Source organism: Brachyhypopomus gauderio, chromosome 12 (assembly GCF_052324685.1).
Source record: "Brachyhypopomus gauderio isolate BG-103 chromosome 12, BGAUD_0.2, whole genome shotgun sequence".
NCBI lineage: Eukaryota > Metazoa > Chordata > Actinopteri > Gymnotiformes > Hypopomidae > Brachyhypopomus > Brachyhypopomus gauderio.
This window is the reverse complement of record NC_135222.1, coordinates 20,963,046-20,975,762: the sequence shown is the minus strand read 5'-3', so window position 1 is coordinate 20,975,762 and position 12,717 is coordinate 20,963,046. Positions and strand designations below refer to the sequence as shown.

The 12,717-nt window shown below is 46.6% G+C and overlaps 1 long non-coding RNA gene across 3 annotated transcripts in view; it reads left to right on the top strand.

Moving 5' to 3' along the window:
- The window catches only part of LOC143528174 (uncharacterized), a 29,499-nt gene extending 17,052 nt beyond the window's left edge, over positions 1 to 12,447 (top strand). For 2 of the 3 annotated variants that reach the window (XR_013134385.1, XR_013134386.1), the window contains exons 2-3: positions 6,954 to 7,073; positions 12,009 to 12,447. This is a non-coding gene — a long non-coding RNA (uncharacterized LOC143528174). Of the gene's footprint in view, positions 1 to 1,967; positions 2,082 to 6,953; positions 7,074 to 12,008 lie in introns of those variants that run through there. The other variant, XR_013134383.1, reaches the window with a different exon arrangement.
- The last annotated feature ends 270 nt before the right edge of the window (positions 12,448 to 12,717 follow it).

The following is a 12,717-nucleotide window of genomic DNA, read 5'->3' as shown; positions in this document are numbered from 1 at the left end:
AGACCAGAAACGTAATCTAGTTGAACTTGCAGTCTTGCGTATAATTCTGGCCACTGTGTGATTGAGACGAGGAAGGATATCCAGCTATTAACGGAACCACGACGGAGCGAACTCCGCTGAATATACTCATGTTCATATCACAGAGCACTTCTGACACGCTGTCACAACCAGAATATTTAAACCTCATCTAAGGTCATCTGTATTATTTAGTTTGACAGGACTGATTGCACTTGTTTCTTCTTTTGTGGGGGGATGGCTTCATAAACATGACATTGAGTTAAGAGAGAGAGAGAGAGAGGGAGAGAGAGAGAGAGGGGGGGGGAGACTTTGAGAGACAGAGCTGTATGTAACATTCCAAATGTGCATCTGTATTACCAGTATCACCAGTATAACCAGTACTACCAGTACTAGGGTATAATGGTCACATTCCAGAATACACTTCCAGCAGGCCCCGGTTTCCCTGACGACCCAAGCTGGGATGGCCGTTGACCGAGAGGCCGTCTGTTGCTCTCTCAGATGCTTGTGCGGTAAACATCCACTGTGGGGGGGAATGGAGCGTTTTACATGTCTCGGCATTAAGCCTTAACCCAGCCGACTACCCACGCACACTCCCGGGAAGCCATTCGGGCTCATATTTCAGATCTGCGAGGATAAGGTCAGGGATTACAGTAAAGGGAAGTTATCCTCCTTGAGCCTGAAGTCTTCCGTCTTCACCGTGCCGCTGCGTTCCCAGGGCTCACACCAAGGACGTGTAACGCCACCTTCTCATTTCAGATGTAAATATTTGGCCACTTCCTGCTTTGGCGGATGAGTGTCTGCGTTCTGTTCCGGAAGGTTGCCGTGGCGAAGGTTCTGCGGCACGGACCTGCTCGCTGACCGTCACACGGCGGGTCCGTGGCCTGTTGTCGGCCTGTTGGTCTGTTTCTCCGCGTTTCTCCACTTGTCGGTGCCGGGCCGGCGTTTGTAATTCCCGGTGAGGCTGCTGTCATGGAGACACAGGGCGTGAACTCTGGGCTGGATTTGGAGAGGAGCGACGCATGCTTTCATGTCTTTTGAACTTTTTTTTTTTTTATGCACTGATTTCTACCTCTCTGCCTTTACCCTACTGGCAGTGTGAGTTAATTAGATTACATTTAAGGAATCACCCTGGTGCAGAATGCCGATTTATGTCCCAGTCTGCGTAAAATGTCCTGATCCACTTCCTGCCAAACAGAGTAGGTGTAAGCAGACAAAGTCCTCAGGCAGGCAGAAGTGACTGTTCTTTTTATACGTCTTCTCTCACTCTTTCCCTCTCTCTCTCTCCCTCTGTTTATCCATTTTGCGTTCTCACTTCATTCCTCATTCATTAGGCAGTTCCCTTCACGAGGGGATGAACATATTGTTAAAGAGTCTAAAGTATGAAGGTAATCAGACAAATTCAGAGGGAGGATGGACCTCCACACTGGTGTGTAGCCTGCAGCCGTTTACACTACAGCTGCTGAGGCCTTGAGCAGATGACAAGAGTGTGTGTGGCGTTGGACTGGTGTGTGTAGCCTGTGAGTTGGGTTAACCTCTGACCTTTTACCGCTCTGTTCTCAAGCTGCTTAAATACAGCATGGCAGTGCGGACAGTCCTGAGAGTTCACAAACCTGACACTTTCAAAGTGTTACACCATGACAGAAGCGGAAAAAAAGGTTGCCATCCAGTGCTGGGCTGGTGCTGGGAAAATATAATTGTTGTGAGGAATAAACTCTGAAATATCATTATTGCTGTGAGTCTTGTTGCTTCCAATAACAATCTGACTTTTTATTTAGTCTGTTACAAATCTATAATTTACATTGAAAATAGGGCCAGTGTGTTTGAAAAGACTGGCCAAAGAAAGCAGAGGAGAAGGGAGCAGCTGGAGGTGATTAGAGGGGCTTTGGAACGGCCAGGGACTCAAAGTAAACATGGAGCCTTTCCACGGTCAACAGCCTTCACAAATGTAGGAGAAGGAAGCTACTGAAATTGTGAAGAATGTGCAGTCTGGACTGGAAAGCGTAGAAGCATGAAGAGGCAGATGGAGAACTGTGCAGCGGTGCGGTAGAGTGTCGAACGGAACTGTGAGTTGATTCTTCTGCCCGTGGAGTTCGCTGGGGTCCTGGGAGGGAGGGTCAGAGGTCGCAGGTATGGGTCTGCCCTCTTCTGTGGCCCCGCTGTTCGTGCCACGTCCCTTCGGGGGCGAGAGCGCCTCTTCCTTTCGTGGCCGTCTCCTGTCGTGCACACTCGTTCTGTGACCGGCGGGAATCGTGAATGATGAAATTAATGTTGCAATGCGGTTTCGGTTTACAACGTGACCGGTATCCAGATCTGATCATTCATTGTGCAAATATGCACACAAGGGAGTAGTGATTTTTTTTTTTTTTTTGGAAATTTTACATTCATGCCAGAGTGTTCAGGAGAATAACTGCATGAAACCAAGCTATAATGTGTTTAAGAAGCCAGCCCCGCGACCCTCACTGACACTATAAACGGTAAAGATTTATTCAGGTGGGGTTGATTGGCTAGGAAATCATGATCTCATGTGGCCAATAAAGCCCTCTGCCTTGTGCCTGATAACTTTTTAATCCCACGGAACTTAAATATGCGAATGGCCCTTTTTCGAAGGTCTAATGGACCTGGTAGCAGTCTTTAAGAGGCCGGCTTGCAGAAATGTATCACGCGGCAGCAGCGTTTATTACTGAGCCGAGCTGCTCCTCTATAATTAATAGCACTGTAATATTTCACAGTAGAACCCATCCTTTTCCCAGCCCTGAAGATATGAGCTGGCTTCGTTAAAAAAATACAGAGGGCTCTGGGACCCGAGCCTTCTAACGCAATTAGCACTTTATCTTTTTAAGGTCTCAGTTGCTCCGGCTTCGTTTGTGCCCAGCGCTGGTGTGTGAGTCTGGTGCCCAGCGCTAGTGTGTGAGCCTGGTGCCCAGCGCTGGTGTGTGAGTCTGGTGCCCAGCGTTAGTGTGTGAGTCTGGTGCCCAGCGCTGGTGTGTGAGTCTGGTGCCCAGCGCTAGTGTGTGAGTCTGGTGCCCAGCGCTAGTGTGTGAGTCTGGTGCCCAGCGCTAGTGTGTGAGCCTGGTGCCCAGCGCTAGTGTGTGAGCCTGGTGCCCAGCGCTGGTGTGTGAGTCTGGTGCCCAGCGCTGGTGTGTGAGTCTAGTGCCCAGCGCTTGTGTGTGTGTCTGCACACACAGCTCCTCCTCAATGGGAGACAGAATGATGGTGTGGTGTTTCTCTGACTTGTCTTTCCTCGTGACATTGCTTAGTTGAGGTATTCTTTATCCTGGTCTGGACGGCACATCCGTGGCCTGGTTCTGTAACAGGTTCCCTAACTCTAACAACCCTTCTGAAGCAAGACAGCTGTGGTTTCTGATCCTCGGCCTGTGAGCCTCTTCCGGCCTCTTGGGCTTGTCTTTAACAATGATGCCTCACTGGGATTAAAAATGCACTTGTCGTGAAATCTGAAGTGCTGATACATGAAAGCGTTTCAGTTTGACTTGTGAATGGCTGCCCTGCACTGGGTGAGAGGACTCCGCCGTTCAGCTTTCAAAGCCCGGCACAAGTTCAGAGGAATCAGACTTAACATTCGCTTTGTGTTGAAGCTCACTGCTGGAAGAAACATTACAATGCCACAATGCCTTTAACCAGAGACTGAATCACCTCTCTAAATGGAGGTGGGGGGTGTACTGGTTCTGTTTGTTACACCACACTCTTCTAGTCATTTAATTCTTAATATGTTAATTCATAATATGCTTAATATATGTTTTGAGGAGGTGCTTCAACCCTTGGTCCCTTATGACAGTTTCAGGAGTTGCTGTACATATTAATCTTTATACATGCACGGGCTTCTTTGAGCCTGTATTTTGATATCTTCACTTCACTGTGAAGTCTGAAAATGTCAATCTTTTTTTTTTTTCAGATATATAAAGTTATAAAGACGAATGATTTTCTCTGTTATCTGTCATTGCAGACCTGGTCTGTAATACCTGAATCATGTGTTGAAAACGGGATGAATAACCTGTGCCATTTCTCTCCTCATGTAAAGAACCATACAAATGGTATTTATGAGGCTTTATGTCTGTCTTTCCACACCATGCCTCAAGGTCTGTGCTCTTCTCCCAGGAGGTGGGTACGGGAGAGTGGCCGGGGTTAAGCCTGTGTATCCCTCTCCTCCCTGACCACCTGGCCTGGCACACTCAACCTGCTCATCTGGAGTGTGGGAGTTTGTGCGGTTTTATGACTTAATGACTCCTGTCGGCTTCGATCAGGCAAGAGACCTGAACGTTGCCAGCTGTCTGTGTGGCTGGCTCGCCCTGCTCATGAGCCCTCGTGGTGGGGATGAAGCCTGACTTTTGTAGCCTCCGCCGTAGGGTTTCTGGAGCTCGGATCAGGTCCCTCGCATGGCGGGGCGGGATGTGGGAGTGGGGGCAGGATCAAGCGGGACACGCGGGACACGCCCTGGTCACTACCCCTGCTTCTCGACCGCACACTGTGGACATGGGGAGGTGATAATGTCGAGGTGGACAAGGTGAAAATGGCTTTGTGAATAGATGCGTCAGATTATAGTCCTCCCTCCACTCCAGCCTGTGCTAAAGAGCCTCTGGTTGGAAGTGTGCCACAGACTTCTCACGGCAACGTCCGCTGTCTGTTTCTCTCCCTGCAGTCTGTGCTAAAGACCATAGGGAATTCTGAAAATTTACATTTAAAGGACAGGAGTCTTGGCTGGCCAGTATGTGAGGACAGAGGCAGGGTGGTATCCCTCCTGACGCCCCCTGGGGGTGGGCTAGGGTCATTAGTTTTAGTTTTTTTGAAGTGTTCGGCCTTTTGATGTTGGCCGTTCTCTTTAGGTTGCCTGGCCTGAAGGATATTTAATATCGCTCCAGCAAATTTCCAGTTAGGAATAATTTGACCTGCGCATCTGTCAAGGGAGTAGCCGTTTAAATACATTGGTCCCACTTAAAAAGGCAGAAAATGAAGACAGATTAGACTGAGCACCTTTCTCGGGTTGTGCGAGAGGTCTGGCGGGGGCCGGTGTGAGAGCATGGGGACTGATGGGAAAAAAAAAAACACCTTCACTTCCATCTCATTAACGCCCATGCCCAACACCGCTGGGGTTCAAAAGGGAACAACCCCCCACCCCCCACCTCCCTCCATCAAGGTCTGTCGCACACGCTCTGGGCACCGTGTGGCACTTCACGAGAGGGACTGTCTCAGGGATCCTCAGTGCCTTGATACTTTATTTACAAACTTCAGGGGGATAGGAAGCCAGACAGACCTTCTGTTTGCCTTGTGAGACACCCATGGAACTGGAGAAAGCTTCATCACAATGTCCCCATATCAAAGTCCCTGCTGTGTTCCTATAGGATGTGTAGGGGTACACAATCTGAGGTTATCACTGGTGCTGTGTTAGAAGAACATGTATTAAACTCTTTGACAGGTTCTGTCAAGCTTTATTGCGCCCGACTTGGCCAGTGTGTTGGAAGGGCTCGTCTTTTCCTTCCAGCGATAATAATGGGTGGAAAAAAAGCTCAAATCACAACATCTGCCCATCAGCTGTTTACGTTCTGGGAGACAGGACGTGACACGCCTGGTTCTTTGGTGACTTCCGACGTCTTCAGCTCAGACTCTGCTGTCACCTGTTGTTTTGCATTTGAGTTCAGAGTAGAGACCCTTCACGGAGTTTATTACAGCTGCCTCTCACATGACAGACACTTCACATTTGCTTCAATTTCTAAGCAGCAGCCAAATGTTTTCTAGCCCTCACTTTATAGAGGCATATACATTGAATCTAGGTGCTAAAAAATCCAGATGTTCTGAAACCTGTATAGGTTTTAAATGATTATGCTTCACTTATTAAATTCTAAAACAAATGTCCACTTTTGTTCTTCTCATTCATGTCTCCTCCCCTCCATGTATTGCCCCGCCTCTCCATGTATTGCACAGCCCGCTCTATGCGTTCCCCCTATCTTTTCCTGCCTTGCTCCTCCCCTCCATGTGTTGCTCCTCCCCCTCCATCTGTCACTGCCTCTCCACCTGTGCGTGGATGAAGACAGATTGTGTGAGCCAAGAGGCCCAGGCACTATCTTCAGGGGGAAATAAACGTAGCATTAGTTCCAGGTCATCTTGGAAGTGTATGAAGAGGAAGAGAGTGGTGGAGAGGTTAGGGGAAGTCCACTCCAGGGGGGAGGCTGAGGATTATTAGAGAGCAGGGACTCATATTCTGCACCCCCCCACTCCACCCGACTCCAATCTCCATCCATTTCAACCTCTCTGGTTTTGCCATATGTTGTAAATTAACAACACCTCTTTTTGAAGCTCCATCCCAGGGCCTTGTCTCTTTATTTCGTTAAGGCAGAGTGAAGTATGAGAACCAGGTTCCAGAGTGTTTTCACCTTTGTCTTACTTTCCCTGTCTAAAGAGCGTTTGGGATAATGCAGGTCTCCGAGAGGTTGTGAAGGGAGATATCGTAAATCTCTTTTATCCTAACTTTCCCCTCTTGCAGGAGGTTCCATTACATGTAACATCATAGGAATCAAAGAATGCAAATCCACATCATTAACCTTAATTTAACATCCAAGAAATCTAGTGTGCAGCATTAATTACCTACAAATTGCTGCTTCATAAAAGATTTTAAAGGTCTGACTAACGGTTAAGTTACAATATATTGCCAACTGGTATAGCACTCTCCAATGTAATAATAAGTATATATGAGAGAGAGAGAGAGAGAGAGAGAGAGAGAGAGAGAGAGAGAGAGAGAGAGAGAGAGAGAGAGTGTGTGTGTGTGTGTGTGTGTGTGTGTGTGTGTGTGTGTGTGTATATAAGAGTGTGTGTATCCATTTGTTGACCGTCAACTTATATATATTTAGCTAGATAGATAAATTTAACATATGTATATTGCATTTCAATATAACCAAATTTATTTACAAAAGTACAATCTTTTACAGCCATTCACATACCAGCGAGAAGCTGCAGCCAATTACTGGTGAGAAGCGGCAGCCAATGTACTCTCCTCCAGAAGCCCCGCCCCCTTGGGGGACTGAACCAGCAGCAGGAAGAGGAGAGAGGTAACCCATACAGAGCTCCACCCACCACTGGACATACAGACGCAAGGAGGGGAGAGAGGACACCACCCAGTACAGAGCTCCACCCACCACTGGACATACAGACACATAGCTCTGGAAAAAATTAAGAGACAACTGCAAAATTTTCTAAAACCAGCATCTCTACATGTATGACAGCCAGTCTATTGCAGTGTCAGTTGAATTCCAACACAAGTTCACCTAATGTGGTTCTGATTATGTGATCACCTGAACCAAATCTTATTTAACGAGGAAAAGTATAAAAACACTGCTGTGGTCATCACTATTTCACTATCCTGTGGGAAGCTGGATGGCAAGAAAGTGCTAGAAATAGCTCAAAAGTAATTGTAATAATATATTTATATCTTGACAATGCTAAGAGAGTTGAAAAGAAAAGCTTTGAGTGAGGAAAAGAAGAGCTCACTTCTGACGTTACTGGCAGAGGGACACAATAAGCAACATGTCTTTTCCATCCTTAGCATTTCTAAAATGGCAGTTCATTACAACAAAGTCAAACAGCAGACATTGGGGAACCGTCAGGGCCTTCTACGCCCTCTTAGAGGGCCTAAAATATTCTTAAAACATCATTTATGGCATTTGGCAGACGCCCTTATCCAGAGCGACATTTTTATACAAGTGAGCAATTGAGGGTTAAGGGCCTTGCTCAGGGGCACCTCAGTCATGGCCTCAGGTCTGGGGATCGAACCTGCGACCCTCCGGTCACAAGACCAGTTCCCTAGCCGCTAGGCCATGACTGCCCCATCCAATTTTATTGTATCTACTTACAGTTTTACAATCGACATCTAAACAATTACAAAAATATAAGCAAATAAATTATTCACCCGTGTCTATTCAATCTGTGTTGGAAGGTGAGGGGTTAAGTGGAAGCCTGTGAGCCTGTGTCTCCCCCTATCAGGACTGTGATGCCCGCTGTTCGTTTACAGAGGGCCTGGCAGTTATAATTCAGCGCAATACCAGTTTCAAATGACAGTAAAATTGACCAATCATATCTTCCGTCTTAGTGGGCGGGCTTAACTATATGATAATTTTCGCCCGCTGTGGCGACGCTAGCTGTCGTTAGCATACCACCGCTAGCTAGTTTCGATTCTGTCCTTTGCCGTCCTCGTTTACATATTCTGCTTCCGAGAACCACGGAGCTGTGAAACCTTATTTTGTTTGGAAACTTATTTTGCTTAACAAGTTATCTAGTACAAATGGTATTGTTTATTGTGTTTCTAAAACGATACTGTCGTCTTGGGTTTTTCTTTATTCTTTAATGCAGTTTATTAGGAGAGGAAAAAATTTTTCGTAGCGGGCCCAGGTTTAATGGTCACGGTTTGCTACTGTTGGGGACAACAATGCTACAGACCAGCAGAGGCAAAATTGACTTTCCACTAACCAGGTTGACCATCAACTTACTCTAATGTCAGTCAGCAACTGCAGGATGTCATAAACTGATCTACAAATAGAATGGCAAATGGCAGCTGGGGTGAAGGGTAGTTGGAAACAGGTTCCTACAGGCTCCTAGAGACTCATACAGGTTCTTTAGAGGCTCCTATAGGCTCATAGATAAGTGTAGGTGGATGGTTATAGGGGTGAGGAAGACAGTCAGAACCAAGGGGAGAACACTACCAGAAGGTAATAAAGTTGATGTTCAGTGCAGCTACAAGAACATTGGAATTCAACAGGCAAATAGGGATCATGAAGATGCCACAAGGGAAACAGCTACTACCTACAGAGAGTGAGACAGGTCCTGAGAAGAGTGAGACAGGTCCTGAGAAGAGTAAGACAAGCCCTGAGAAGTCATCTGAATGGGAGTAACCAGGTCTGTGCCATCAATGCTAATGTTCTACTGGTAATCAGATACCCTTTATTATATCCGTTATAATACATTGGCCAAGGAGGAGATATAAGTCACTGACATCAAGACAAACTCTTCATGATGCACGGAGGGTTTCATCCCAAATCCAGCACTCTGAGAGTGTACATTACATGGAAGAAGGGGGCTGGGGATTACTGAGCATCTGAGACACTATCCTGGATGAAAGATGAAAGATCCAGGAGAACGCCAGGAAGATGACCCCAAGTGATGAGGTGCTTAGTGAGCAGAATCCCAAGATGGATGAGGAGGAACAGGAACCATGATGGGAGGATAAACCCCTGCATGGTATATACTACAGGTAAACAGTGCAAGTAGCTAATATGGAAAAGTCCTACCAATGGCTGGAAAAGTCTGGATTGAAAGACAGTATGGAGGCACTAATCATGGCCTCACAGGAACAAGCTGTGAACACAAGATCAATAGAAGCTGGGATCTATCACACCAGGCAGGAGCTGGAATGCAGGCTGTGCAAAGACGCCCCTGAGACAGTACAGCACAGTGGGATGCAAGATGCTAGCACAGAGCCCACGTGGAACGCCATGATCAAGAGACTGGCATTGTGTTCACAAACATTTGTGCAGAGTTTAGGCTGGACGTTCTGAGATCAATGTGGGACACAACCTTGAAGCTGGTGGACAGTGACTCACCTATGATCACATGGGACGTCCAGATACAGACCGACAAGATGGTAATGGATAACCAACTGGACATATAAGAGATGGACAAACAGCAGAAGAGGATTGTGTTGACAGATGTGTAATGATCCCAAATGATAGCAACATCAGGAACAAAGAACTCAAAAAGCTTGAGAAATACAGAGGGCTCAGAGAAGATCTGGGAAAGGTGTGGAAGGAGAAGATACGTGGAGATATTACACATTGTAGTGAAGTTCACAGTGTTTCCAAAGAAGCAGGATGTTTTCGATAGTGATCCTTTCTCAGCTATGCAAGCAAAGTGCTTCTCAATTTATAGGAGGACGAACCAGTTTGTATATGGAAAAGATGTTTCATATATATATATATATATATATATATATATATATATATATATATATATATATATATATATATATATAATATAGGTCCAGTGCATTTAATGCTGCATTTTCAGTACAGGGATGGAGCCTTGGGAATTGATGGCAAGAGTTAATTGTGCCAGCAGAGAGTACAAAAGACAGAGAGAGTGAGAGAGAGACAGAAAGTGAGCGAGAGACTGAGAGCGAGCGAGAGTGCGAGAGCGAGAGAGCGAGAGAGAGAGAGAGAGCGGGACAGAAGTCCTGTTTGATGTTGAGCGAGTCCTGTTGCCATTACGGGCTTTGAAGTGAGATTGGGTGTTAAATAAGCAGGAAATGGGTGGTAGTTACTCTCCCTAAAGTTTCCCCACATTCTCCTCAGCTCCATCATGGTGGAGGGGGCGGGGTCTGCAGCACAGACCCCGCCCACACTGCTGAAGAAGTGCAGCCACTCTACAATGGCCTGTCAGCCTTCATTAGCCAAACCTGTCCCCTCGTCTTTGGAGACGAACTTGGCCAGTGATTTAAAACCAGTCTCCATTACCTGGACTCTTGTATCTTAACTTGGGTACCACACACACTCATTGGTGATGGTATCTAGGGTTAGTCACACATTGAGGATAGAAAAGCCATAATGAGATCTCAATGCCAGTACATACAGGTCAAAGGGGTCCATTCATTTTTTACCATTCATGGATTTAAATATAGTAATGTATAATCTGAATGTTTGAATGATGAGTCTAAATTTTGTTGGCCTGTGATGTAAATCAAGCGTGAATATCTTTTAAAACATTTGCTGGGCCAAACAATAAAGTAGTAATTTATGGCCTGTGGAGCTTGGCTTGGGCATCTCAGATGCTCCCAGCAGTCAGCTGTGCCACGTAAGAAGGTCCCTTGTTCCTCTGCTCAGGGTAACGTGCAAGTATTATCGCTTCCCTTCAGAGGAACGTCTTCTGCGTCTCCTCAGGCTGCTGCTGATGGAGATCAGGGGAACTCTCTCAGTAACCTTAAGCTCCGCCGCTCTGCAGCAGGGAGTGATGGGATTGGGCTCGCTCTGTCTCAGAGTTTCAGTAGTTTGTGTGACAGTTGAGTGGGAGCGTCTGATGGCCTCCCACATGCACAAGAGAGACGGAGAAGGAGGGGGGGTGAAAGGGCAGATGTCTGCCACAGAATTTAATTAGGGAGACGGCATGCTTTGTCCTCAATATCGTTGCTGCGGGCGATCTTTAATTGCCCCCCCTTACCTCCCACCCCACCCCCCTGCATGTCTCTTAGGTTTATTAGCATTTATTCTAGAGGAGGGCCATGACATTCAGGAATGTCTTTAATTCACTTAAACATGTACAAATCCACTCTGCCACTCTGTAACTCCGCTCTTTCTCTCCTTTCACATGTTCGCCCGTACTCTGGGATAAACAGGACTGTTTTGCTGAGCCTTTTGTGGACGTTTTCACCCGTCGTGCTTTCTGACTGACCTGAGATCGCAGGACAGTACGCCACAACGTTTTTGATCCGTTTGGTCAGTTCATGCAAGTGCGTGCAAGTGTTGTCAGTACAGTGCTTGCTGAGGCAGGGATTAGGTACTCAATACATGCTGCTCTCTCCAGGAGGGGGCGCTAGACCCCGGGGACGAAGAAAGCATGAGTGTAATAAACAGGAAGTGGTCCGAGAGCCTCCTGCCATGTCTTAGGGGCTCAGCCATACCAATATGTATTCAAAAGAGCTGACGCGGGGGGATCAGAATGGTCTGTACTCAGCTCCTGCACAAAGAGGAGGACTTTAGTGAGGATTTGACCCGCCGGTCCGCCCAGGCCGAAAGGAGTGGTGGATGGGTTTTATCTCTGCTGCTAGCCTGAGATAATAGCACAGGGTCTCGGTTAAGGCACGTGTGAATGTTTCTGCATAAGTGAGGGGCCGGTGTCGACGTACGACTGTGTACACACCTGTTCTTGCTGTTTTTATAGTCAATGAAATGACGTCCACTTATCAGTTTGCTTGTCATTCCACTCATTTTGGTGTTAAACAGCAAAGAAAGTGACTTTGACGGCAGGAGCAAACTGCAGTGTCACAGCGGGACAGCGGGACAGCGTGGACGTCTCCTGATTACGGAAAAGCGCACGGCTCCGCCCCAGGGATCTGCACTTCAAACGGATCCCCAGCCGAGCCGGAGGTGCCGGGTGGAGACGTGGGACCTGCTGGTTCTCCTGAGCAGGACACACACAGCCTGAACAGTGGTTCATTCAGATTACAGCACTTCATTATCTGACTGCTTTGACACAGTGAATTATGAGAGGTTCTCAAATCAATCACAAATTGATTAAACATTTAATGAAATTCAAGAGGGAGTTTTGATTACTTTGATAAATCCCAGTCTATATAATGAGCAATTAACTTTTAAATTCTAGTTGGTTATGGGACAATGTTGCCAAACAAGTTAATAAAAGGAAAATTGCTTTTGACATTGAGGTAATATTTTTTTTCTTTTTTTGGAAAAAGCTTTTTTTCATCTTCAGGCTTTAGTTTTATCAGTTGTGTTTGGGTTAGCTGGGAGCTGCAGAGAGGAGACGCCACAGATTAGCCCCTCCAATAAAACTGCCCATCTCTCATTAAAGCTCTAATCGTGCGTAAAATGAGATTGATGGAAATTTATCTAAAAGGTCAGGGGAAGGGAATTTTCCAAGCGGACACAGGATTTAATGGACAGCATTTTAATTTCACTGCTTCTCCACAACACC